Genomic DNA, 12,463 nt, shown 5'->3' on the forward strand with positions numbered 1-12,463 from the left:
AAGAAAAAATGAGTAAAAAATACCCTAAATATGTTTGAACTACAAATGAACTCTGAAAAAACGAACAACTTTTGTTGCCTTTGAAATAGGCAGTCACAAAATAACTTAATGACTTTAATGCTCTGTATCAGGGATGGGCAACTTCCATGATAAAGAGGGCCAACTTTTTTTCAGCACTATTATTAGAGGGCCACATGACCACGCACTTCAAATAATTGGATATGAAAGACACTACAAATTATTCTCAATAAGAACACATTTTAAATGAATTCAGATCTGTATGTTTATTGCACCAACATACATATATTTTCTGCATATAAATGCATTAACATGTCCTTAATAAGCAACAAAGACAAAACATTTGCTGAATAAAAAAGTGCAAAAAGGAACTTGAACTCCTTCATATCAAAGAACTGTAACGCAGCTCGCGCGAAGTCGTTTGTACAGGCACGGGCACAGCTGTAGACATAGACATTTAGCACCACCAACTCTGCCCTTTATCAACGAAAGTGCGCTTTGAATCTTCGGTTTAAAAAAAAGATTATTATTATTATTAACATTTTACTGAGGTCGGTTTGAATTGATCTTTTGAAAACCTGAGCGATTAAAAACAATGCCCTGAAATGAGCCACCACCTCGCACACACCCGAGCTCTCTCTTCCTTTGTCACATCAGATGCGCTGCAGCAGCAGTTCTGTTTCAGACCGCGGTAATTTGGTTCAGCGTTCTATATTCGCCAGACATTCACGAAAGAATGGGCTCGTTATTTAAAGAAATCAGATAGTGTATGCGATAGATACCTATTATACAATTCTTACATATTGTTAATTTATACCCACACAATGGCTTTCAGTAAAGATAAATTTAGAAGATGTGAAAAGATCACATCTATGAATTAACGAAGAATTCATGTTAGTCGGTAAGCTCGTCATTGATCAATGTGTTTTCACAAATGTGAGAAGTGTTTCACAAGTCCAGTTGCACATGAAATGCATTGCTCCTTATGTGTACTTGAACATAGACCTGAAATGGGGGGTCTAGGTCATGTTATTTAACAGTGAGAGCCATGTATTCTGGTCCACCAATGCAAAACACAGGAAATATGTGCTATAGCCTAATGTGTTTTCACAAATGTGAGAAATGTTTCACAAGTCTAGATGCACATGAAATGCATTGCTCCTTGTATGTACTTGATACCTTTGTGTTTATAGGTTCACATGTTCAGTTGTTCAGTTGCATGTTTAAAAGTTGTACACCATGACTTTTATGTTGAAAAGACGTCTTGCGTAGACCGCAGCCCACAGAGGCCACACACTTCGAAGGCCGGGTAGGCTGCATCTCACGGCTGTTAAATGAGACCGTCTAGTCTTCGCAATACGTATGTTTGCGTGACCACGCTCTGCCCCGTTACATACGTACGGAGCCCGTAAGGTGACATCATGTAAAAAAATAATAACGCGTGGCCACGACTTACTAACGCGTGCGAACGCCTTACTAAAGCTGGAAACATACTTGCTGTTAATTACGCGTTCGCGTACGCATCATGGCTGCTTCGCGTATCCTGCGTCGGTTTGGCGCGTAGGTCTTGCACGTCCTCCAAAAGTTAACGCGACGCGTACGCGAGGTGCAATACACACAAAACCGCTAGGGGCAGTGTAGCCGCTAACCAGCATCAAGATGGACACAACGATATCCAACGACACAAACTCGCCATTCTCACAACGTCTTTGATTTAACGGCCTTACATACCACCTACGAGGGGATCGCTGTGGTCGTTTTTTCTGCCGTGACCGTAAAATTACCCAAAGGCTAATCTCCTCGAGTGTTGCCATGTTTGCATCGTTAAAATACCGAAGCCCTTTCTACGTTCTGCCCTCTAGTGGACGCCGCCAGTTTCACGCGTTGCACATAGGCTAGTATGTTCTCAGTAACGTTCACAACGCAGCCGGTTGTGTACGCGAACGCATGGGCAAACAGCAAGTATGTTACTTACTAACGCGTGCGAATGACTTACTAACGCGTGGCCACGACTTACTAACGCGTGCGAACGCCTTACTAACGCGTGGCCACGACTTACTAACGCGTGCGAACGCCTTACTAACGTGTGCGAACGCCTTACTAACGCGTGCGAACGAGATAATTAACGCGTGCGAACGAGATAATTAAGTATTACTTTATATAAAGCCAGGTTTATCTTCCTTGGGCAGTCAGTTAGTGTACATCCCCTCCTTGGCAGTCAGTTCACGAACAACCCTGGGATCTGCTTGTTTTGCTGTGAAAAATGAACTTTGTTGCCGCTCGTGAAAGGCAACATTAGTATCTCGTTCCCACGCCTTAATGATCTCGTTCCCACGCGTTAATTATCTCGTTCCCACACCTTAAATATCTCGTTCGCACACGTTCGTAAGTCGTGGCCACGCGTTAGTAAGGCGTTCACACGCGTTATTTTATTTTTTACATGATGTCACCTTAAGGGCTCCGTATATAAGTCATGGCCACGCGTTATTTTATTTTTTACATGTCACCTTACGGGCTCCGTACATACGTGTTACATACGTTACATACATGTTAGCGAGCTGTCCGACAAAATAGAGCTAGAAACCGCATTTTTTCTGTTTTTATTGTTTATTTTTATTGAACATGTATTCACATGTTTGGCGGGAAGTATAACTTAATTAACAAAATTCAATGTATTTTTAAAAACGTTACACTTTAGTAAATACACAAATCACAAGTTTACCTGCAAAATCATTAATAATTGGCATGTTATTTAACATCTCATTGCAATATAAATTTCCATATTTAAAAAATACCTACATTTAAAAACGAATTCTTCGGTCTGTACACTAGACTCCGCCATGTCGCCTGTTTATTGTTCATAGAGCAATGAATCCTGGGATATGGTGGGACGCAAAGGATACTCACATGCATCCTTCGTTTTCGGGGTTTTGAAGGCTTCGGCGGCCGCATAAGAAGGAGCCCACGAATTGGGACAGCCTTCGGCGTGGCGCAGTGACGTAACCGGCCTACAAATGCGCACTTCGTGGGCTGCAGCCCCTGAATTGAGATGCACCCATAGAATATAGAACACTGAGCCAACTTTACCGTGGTAACTCCTTCTCATACTTTTTGGTCTTTTTACTGTCTTAATTGTAGGCCAATATTGATTTATTAATTCCAAAATATATGCAACAAGGCCTGCAGACAATGGAGGGTAAACAGAAGTTAAATGAAGGACTTAACAATGACTGTATATAGTTAATATTGGATATGGATTTTATCAGTTGGTGGTGTGACTTTTTTCCTTTGAAAATTCACGTTTAGAGAATGTTACAAATAAAAGTCAAATTTCATTCAACATATGCGTGTAGTGTTTTTATAATGACGTGTTCCATGTGTGCTAAAAAAAGCACCTGCTTGTGCTGCTGCTTGGTGATTTCAACATTCATGTTGATTCTGACAACTGCGCATTCGCTAAAAGCTTTTTAGATCTGCTCACATGTTTTGATATTGCTCAGAATGTAAATTTTCCTACGCATACCAAAGGTCATACTTTGGACATTGTTGGTTTGGCATCGCTCCTACTAAATTGTATGGAGTTGAACTGTTTATTTCTGACCATAAGGCTGTGTTTTTCAATTTTGTCATTCCATGTTTTAAGCGTGGGCAGCGCAAATCACACCAGTTTTCTTTTAAGGACACTAGAAATATCACTCCTCCTGTCCTCATGAAAATGCTCAGTCAGACTGATCACACTGATCTTCATGGTCACAATGCAGACCAACTTGTGGCTTGTTATAACAGTACCCTCTCCGCTATCTTTAGTGAATTGGCACCACTAAAGACTCGCAAAGCAACTTTTATTCAGCCTGCACCCTACGTAAACTGAAAGCAGTGGGTCATCAGCTTGAGCGTCGCTGGAAGAGCACTGGCTTGATGGTGCATGCTCTCGCTTATAAGGACCACATTGGCTATTACAAACAGGAATTGCAAAAAGCAAAATAATTTTACTACTCCAACCTCATTCAACACGCAAATGGCAATCCCAGAGCTCTCTTTCAAACTGTCAATAAGTTGATACGCCCACTTAATTGCCTTCCGTTAACCCCCTCCGTTGAACTCTGCTCACAGTTTCTGGACTTCTTAAATCGTAAAATTGATTCTATATATTCACAGTTTCCCATCATTCCACCCTCTGTTAATCCTCACTCACTGTTCAATTTACGGGTAAGCATCTTTCCACTTTGTCTACTGTGAACGAGGGTTATGTTGATCAGCTCATTTTAAACTCAAGAACCACTACCTGTCAGTTAAACCCCATCCCAAAACAGTGGGTGAAACATTGTCTCCCTGTTATCTGTCCCCTAAGGCCATAAATGCATCACTCACTTCAGGATTGGTTCCAGTGTGTTTGAAGTTAGCAACTCTTACTCCTGTGCTAAAAAAACCTGGCTTAGACCCTGACAACTTTGCAAACTTCAGGCCAATTTCTAATCTACCTTTTCTGGCCAAAGTGTTAGAGCGAACTGTTACTTCTCAGCTAAATGATCATCTGGAATCAAATGAATTGTTTGAAGTGTTCCAGTCTGGTTTCAGAAAGAATCATAGTACAGAAACAGCATAAGTAAAGGTTGTGAATGATCTACTTTTAGCTGCTGACCAGGGGATGCTGAATGTGTTGATTTTATTGGATCTTACTGCTACTTTTGATACTGTTTCCCATAACTTGCTACTTACCAGGCTTGCTACATTGGTTGGCATGAACGGAACTGCGCTCAATTGGTTCCAATCTTACCTTGCTGATAGGCAGCAGTTTGTTTTGGTGGGAAGATATCAGTCGGATCTCTGTGTGCTGTCCCATGGTGTCCCTCAGGGTTCAGTGCTTGGCCCATTGCTCTTTATATTATACATGCTCCCTCTTTGTAATATAATTAGAAGGCATGGGCTCCAGTTTCACTGTTATGCAGATGATGTACAAATCTATATCTACACTAAACCATCTCATACTCTTCCTATAACTACACTGCTTGAATGTCTAACTGATGTACAGGCCTGGATCAGTGTTAACTTCCTAAGCCTAAAAAGCATAAAATCCGAAGCCATACTGATTTCCTCACCTGCGACTATCAGGAAGCTCAGTAACATCCCCTTCTTTATACCGGGCTTTGTTGTCTCTTCCTCGGATCAGGTCCGCAACTTAGGTGTCACTTTTGACACAACATTCATTTGAGCCTCATATTAAGAATATTTGTAAAACCGCCTTTTACCACCTCAAGAGCATCTTAAGAATCCGTCCGTATCTTTCCTTTTTTTTGTCACATCTCGTATTGATTACTGTCGTATTACATGGTCTCCCCAATCGGCTGTTAAACAGGCTGCAGTATGTTCAAAACGCTGCAGCCAGGGTATTGACCAATAAAAGATCTTGGGAACATATTACACCAGTGTTGAGGGATCTTCACTGGCTCCCATTACAGTTGCGAATCCAGTATAAAATATTGGTACTTGTTTTTAAATCTCGTCATGGCCTTGCCCCCTCATACCTGGCTAGCCTCTTGGAGAATTATACTCAGACATGCACTTTACGCTCCTCTAACTCACATCTTCTAGCAGTTTCATCTGCAAAAATGCATACTCTAGGTCAGGCCCGTTGACAGTCTTGCTGGGGCCCGGGACAAGAAAGTTTCATGTGCCCCCCCACCCCCCACCTGGCTTACATCATTTGAATTTCCTCTGTAGCAGATAATCCTTGTGTTACGTTATATAGTATATAATATAGCTACACATCAAAGCTGTTTCTGACAGCTGACTGGTTTATACTTGGCTGCAACTTTAGGTAGACGTGGCAAGATGGCGCCTGTGCTCGGCTTTGCCTCTGCCCCGATCAGCGTCTGTACTTATGTTATATGCGTTATCTGCATTTTTCTCGCCTTTCCGTCTGGAATAATCTCAATAAGGATTTATGATTGCCAATCATTACTGGCGCTTAAATCCGTTATGGACGATCTCCAAAATCAATGGGAGTTTGCCTTTTCAGCACCGCTGGAGCATGACGTGTCCCATGGTGATTTTCTACTACCACCTATCACCCGACACTCCGCTCAGGGATCTCGTTGTAGGAAGCGTGGTCGGAGAGCTGGTTACCTTGTGAAACTGCGTCGGCTATGGAGGGTCCTCCGTCCCGGCTGTCACTCAAAGGTATGGAAACCTGTGCTTCACCGCGGGAGAAACCCGGTTCTGCTGCGACCTTTGCTACGATCTGCGGCCGCTGTTCCAGACGCTTCGAGCCATGTTCCCATCAAAATGATGGCAATAAATGCCCACTCTATCGCAAATAAGTCTTTTATTTTAAATGACTTGTTTTGCAGTAAAAAGTTAGATTTTATGTTTATATCTGAGACCTGGCAGCGCGAGAATGACGTAATGCACTTTCTCGAACTGTGTCCTCGGGTCGTGGTGGCGGAACAGCTGTAATAAAAAAAAAATCATTCCTGTGTCAGTCGATTTGTGTAGACTGTTATGACTCATTTGAAGTGTCAATGATAAAAATTGGTCAAGTACAGCCCCTGTATAGTATTCTCATCTACCTGGCTCCCCTGCAACTTTTTTATCGGACTTTCAAGACATTTTATCTTCCACTATTAAACTGGGGAAAATTATAATTCTTGGGGACTTCAACATTCATGTTGATGATTTATCCAGCTCCACCACCAAGGATTTTCTGAACATTATGGACTCATTCAACTTTGTGCAGCACATATCCGAACCTACCCACAATGCTGGTCACACCTTGGATCTGGTGTTCACATATGATGTTATTTTGGAACAATTATGTGTTACTGAAGTGGCTTTCAGTTATCACAAATCTATTTCTTTTTATACTGTGTGCAAGCCTGAAGTCACTCCTCAAGTCTCTGTTAAGCACAGTCGTTTTATTAATGACTCTGTTTTGTCAGAATTTTCCTCTCGTTTTAATTTTTCACCGGATCCCAATTTAAATGTTGAACATCTGGTCAACTCATTCAACGAACACTGCCAGTCTATTCTTGACCAGATAGCTCCTGTAAAATCGAAGAACTCTACTAATTCTTTCACACCCTGGTTGAATGGCCAGTCCCGAGACCTCCGGCGCTCCTGTCGAAAAGCAGAGCGTCTGTGGAAATCAACGGGATTGGTTCACCATGAATGTTTAAAAGAGTCCCTTCAATTGTACAACGAGTCGGTGAAAAAAGCAAGGTCAACCTACTTTGGAAATCTGATTATTCAAGGCAAAAACAATCCTAAGGTTTTATTTGACACTATTAATAGGATCACCACTCTCCAACCTCAGCCAGCTATGATACACTCTGATGATGACTGTAATAGACTTTTAAATCATTTTAGTAACAAGATAATTAACCTGAGATCAAATACCTCACAAAATGTAACTCCTCTAGCACAGGGTCCCCCATGTTCTGAATCTTTTAACTCTTTCTCCCCCGTTACACTGAATGAGTTAGTTAATGTAATTAGGAAGATGAAACCCTCCTCTTACCCTCAGGAACTTTTACCACACTCTGTCCTGACTGGTACCCTCCCAACTATAGGACCTTCGCTATTATCAATAATAAATAGCTGACTAACTTGCAAATGGCGAGTACGTATAGAGAGTGTGGCTGCTGTATTCTCCATCTAAAGGGACGGTGTTTTGTTTTGCTTGTAAGTTGATTGAGGGCAGCATGTCTGCGTTCACAGTAGGCTACAGTGACTGGAAAAATCTATACGCTTGGCTGAGCACAAAATTTCCAAGAGCCACAGAAAGGCAATGGTTGCATATGTTATGAATTCTGTTGATAGCGGTTCAATTGATTCCGAACTAAAAAGACAGTTTGACAGCGAATTTGAGTACTGGACCAATGTTTTGAAAAGAGTAGTTGCTGTGCAGAGGCGGTCTTTGCATAGAGGCGTGGCTAGGCAACTGCCTTGGGCCCCTCCCACTCCAGCCCACTGTATGGGCCCCCTGATTAGCTGACTTATTTCTTGCATATTAATGTTGATGGGCCCCCTAGCTAAATTCGCCTTGAGCCTCCAAATTGCTAAGTCCGCCACTGTTGCTGTAGTAAAGTTTTTAGCCAAACGAGGGTTTTTCGGAGACACAGCGAGACATTTGGATGCCCTGACAATAGGAATTTCATGGGTGTGCTTAAAGTTATCAGCCAGTTCGATCCCTTTTTGAAGGCACACATAGAAAAGTATGGCAATGCTGGCAGGGGAACTCCTTCATACCTCTCATCCATGACATGTACAGAATTCATTCAACTAATGGGTCAGTGAGTGCTCACTGAAATTATCAGTTGGATAAAAATGGCAAAGTATTTTGTCATCAGCGTTGATTCCACCCCCGATATAACATATGCTGACCAGTTAACATTGATTATGCGATATGTGTCACCTGATGATTGTATTGAGGAACATTTTTGCAAATTCAGAGTCATACAGGGGAGTCACTGTGCCAGTCTACTTTCTGCACTAGAAAGTATGGGCATTGGCATCAATAATTGCAGAGGGCAGTGCTATGCAGCAAATATGTCTGGCATTTATAATGGCTTGCAAGCACGCATTAAAGAAATTAATAATTTAACTGAGTGGATACCATGTGCGGCGCATACCCTCAATTTGGTGGGTGTCAACAGTGTAAACTGCTGCTTTGAGACAGAGGAATTTTTTCATTTTGTTCAGACACTTTATATTTTTTTGTCAAAGTCTTTTTCCCTATTACGACTATTACAGCAGGGTTACAGCCAAATGATAACCAGAGAATTGAGACATTGAAAACTCAGATACTAGATGGTGCTCACATGCACAGGCAACCAAGGCACTAACGCTAAATTATGCCAGCATTCAGGAATTGATGATGAAGATAGCTGAAGATCCTAACCAGTGTCTGTCAGCCCGTGATGAAGCCAGAGCACTCAAACAAAAACTGGAAAAGCTAGAAAATGCTTTTTTGTGTAGCATGTGGAACAACATACTGCAATGATTTCAGAAAACAAATACTGCACTGCAGGCAGTTGATCTGGACGTATGCAATGCTGCTGATTTGATTTGAGTCTTTAAGAGTTTATGTGGCAGGTCTTCGAGATGACTGACATTTTTGAAGAGGCTAAAACCATGTCAACAGCAGTGTCTGATCAGTACTGTGTGGACACACAAAGAAAACGCAAAAGAAAAAAAAACAAGCAGATGAGGACCAAAGACCTGAATGTGAACAATCAGGCCGTGAGAAGTTTAGGACTAGTTTTCATTCCTGTCATAGACCGACTTGTTACAGAAATGGATCGGAATTATTATGCATACAGTGATATTCAGCTGACATTTGGGTTTTTGAACAAAATTCCCACCATATCGACAGATGATTTGCAAATCTCTGCACCTAATCTCCAAAAGAAATATGCAGATGACTTAGAAAATTGCAGATGAAATTGTCTAGATCAAAGAATTTGTTAAAAAAATGCACATACATCAGCAAGAGCACTTCTACAACTCATGAGGAAAAGGAACCTGCAATCCATTTTTTCGAATGTTGACATTGCTCTTAGAATTTTCATGACTTTACATGTGACAAATGCAAGTGATGAATGCTCATTTTCAAAACTGGCACTGGTGAAAAATAAACTGAGGTCAACAGTGGATCAGAGCAGGTTGAATCACCTGGCCATAATGTCAATAGAGAGTGACATTATTCACGAGTTGGATTTCACCAGCATAAGTGAATTTTCTGCAAGGAAGTCAAGAAAGAAGACCTTCTAAAGTTAGGAAGTTTGTTTCCTCTCATAGGCATTTATTGTATGGAGCCTTGTGGTTGGTGTGTGTTTTATCAGCGTACAGATCTGCTGTATTACTGGAGTTTGTTACATTGCTGGCTTTACTGCATGCATGTAATGCATGCACCATTGGTGGTTACCAGGCAGGGTAACTGAGTGATTGGCAATTTTACCCTCGGCTGGGAGTCGAGCACCAGGTGGCCGTGCATAACTGTGGGCCGACGAGCACACAGTTCGCATAAAACCAGTGAGAGTGAAGCTCGCGCTCTGTGTGTGTTTGTTGTTCTAGAGAGCGTGGGTGAGCTAAATGTAACGATCTAGATTCGATTGTAAACGGAGACGGACACACATGCAAAGAGTCAGGGGTTTTATTCGTACACTCAACATTAATGGGGTTAGAATCCAGAGATATACATCCAACAGACAAACTTGGAGACTCACAACTGACAGACAATCTGGAAGCACGACGACGAGATCGCCGGGGCATCTTGTTTGCACAGCGGTTACAAGAATCACAAACGTACAATAATAAAGAAACCCATTCTGAACAAGGCAGACTAAAGATTAACGAACAATACACGCAATAACTTAAAGAAAGGATATAAGGAAAACACACTAATGGGTTAAGAATCAAATAACCAAACACAGGGAACCAACCGGGGCGGTACACTCAACCTGACACATTCACGACGAGTAAAACCAAAACGCAAAAAGACAATCAATACAATAAATGCAGTCTCGCAACATACAACTACCGCGCAGAGAATCAACCAAACGAACTAACCCGCTGTATGTCTCAACACACCTAATAACTCAAACTGAACTACTCACAACTAAAGGACAAAACATCACAAACAAAAACACAAGAAACAACCAAGACAACGATCTGCTAAGGACGAGGGGCTGGAATTTCTAGAAACCTTGTATCACGCCAAACACAACCAACGACCAGCAAAGACGGTATCCAAACTAAGGATTTAAATAGAAGATCTAAATGAGGAAAACGAGACACAGGTGATGCACTTACAACAGGGGGCGGATCTAGACGGAGAAAGGAAAACCCACTAAAACAAAAGAACAAAAATCATTGACGGGGGGCAGGACGATGTGTTACACTAAATCTGCTGTAATTATCTTAATAGTTTTCCTGATTATTATTATCTTATTTACTTTACTTTTTATTATATTGTTTACTTTACTTTTTTACATTTTGTTATTTTAATATTTTATCTTTAATTTCTTTTAGTCTTAGCTCCTTTTTATGTTTCTTTTATTTATACTGTAAAGCAGTTTGAGTTGCCTGTATGTATGAAAGGCGCTATACAAATAAAGATTATTATTATTATTATTATTATGTACATGTAAGGATGTGTGTCACGACCTCCGACCCAGGGAACTCCAATTCCCAGCATGCTCAACCACAAAGGCGGAGATCCGCCTCCCCAGAGTATTAGCCAGCTGTAACCTATTAAGCTTGTTCTATATAAGACCAGTCATGCTTGTGCATCGTTGCAAAGTATTGCTGACATTCCATTGGAAGCGTACCAAGCCTTATTCGTGTATGATTCTCTGGTTTGACCTGTATAGTGTTTTCCGTATTCCTCCCTCTTGGATTAGCCCTCTGGTACCTCTGCTCGTTTGGATTGCTTTAGTGTACGAACCTGGACTGCCCCCGACCTCTCTTTGGATCTCCCTGTTATCATTAAACCTTTATATATTAAAAGTCTGCAAGCGTCTGAGTTGCGTCATGTTTCCAGCATCACAGAATACTTCGCCTCCTCAACAGACGGCAGACTCCAACGGTGTTGCACGGGCTGTCGCTGCTCAGGGACAGCTCCTGGGACAGCATCAACAGCACTTCGGTGAGATCAGTACGTCCTTGGATAACATCTCAAGACAACAGGACGAATACCAACAGCAGTTGGCCAGTATGGCACAAAACATGCAGGAGATCACCTCACAGCTACAGAGGATGGCTGTTGCTGCACCCAGTGCCCCAGCAGAGGTACCCACCGAGAACCCGGCCCCCGCCCTTTACTACACCGTTAGCAAACCCGACAAATACGACGGAAACCCGGAAGCCTGCCGTGGATTCTTGCTTCAATGTGAGATCTACTATAATAACAACCCCCCTAGCCCCGATAGTAGTAAGATCGCCTTCTTTATTTCACGTCTCACCGGAGAGGCTTTGGAGTGGGCCACAGCCACTTGGGAGAATACGAGGGGGCTGACGTATGACCAGTTCCTTACACAGTTCAAGGCGGTATTTGATCACCCTCATGGAGGAAGATCCTGTGAGGAACTACTTCCCAAACTGAGACAGGGCAGACGCTCTGTGGCAGTTTATGCGAGAATTCCGCACCATAGCAGCAGGTAGCGGATGGAACGAGGCAGCTCTCATGGTTACTTACCGAAACGGATTGAAAACGGAGGTCCTCCAAGAAGTGGCCTGTCGGGACGAAGGGCTCAGCTTGGACCAGCTCATCGCACTCACTATCCGTATCGATCATCTGCTAAGCGAGCGTAGGAGCACCCAGTCCAGGCAGGTCGTCCTTCCCTCACCTACTGTCACCCGGGAGACTGAGCACCACAGGACGGACGAGCCTATGCAGTGCGACTCCTCTCGCCTCACTCCGGAGGAATGTAGAAGACGCTTTGAG

The sequence above is a fragment of the Brachyhypopomus gauderio genome, chromosome 13 (assembly GCF_052324685.1).
Source record: "Brachyhypopomus gauderio isolate BG-103 chromosome 13, BGAUD_0.2, whole genome shotgun sequence".
Taxonomy (NCBI): domain Eukaryota; kingdom Metazoa; phylum Chordata; class Actinopteri; order Gymnotiformes; family Hypopomidae; genus Brachyhypopomus; species Brachyhypopomus gauderio.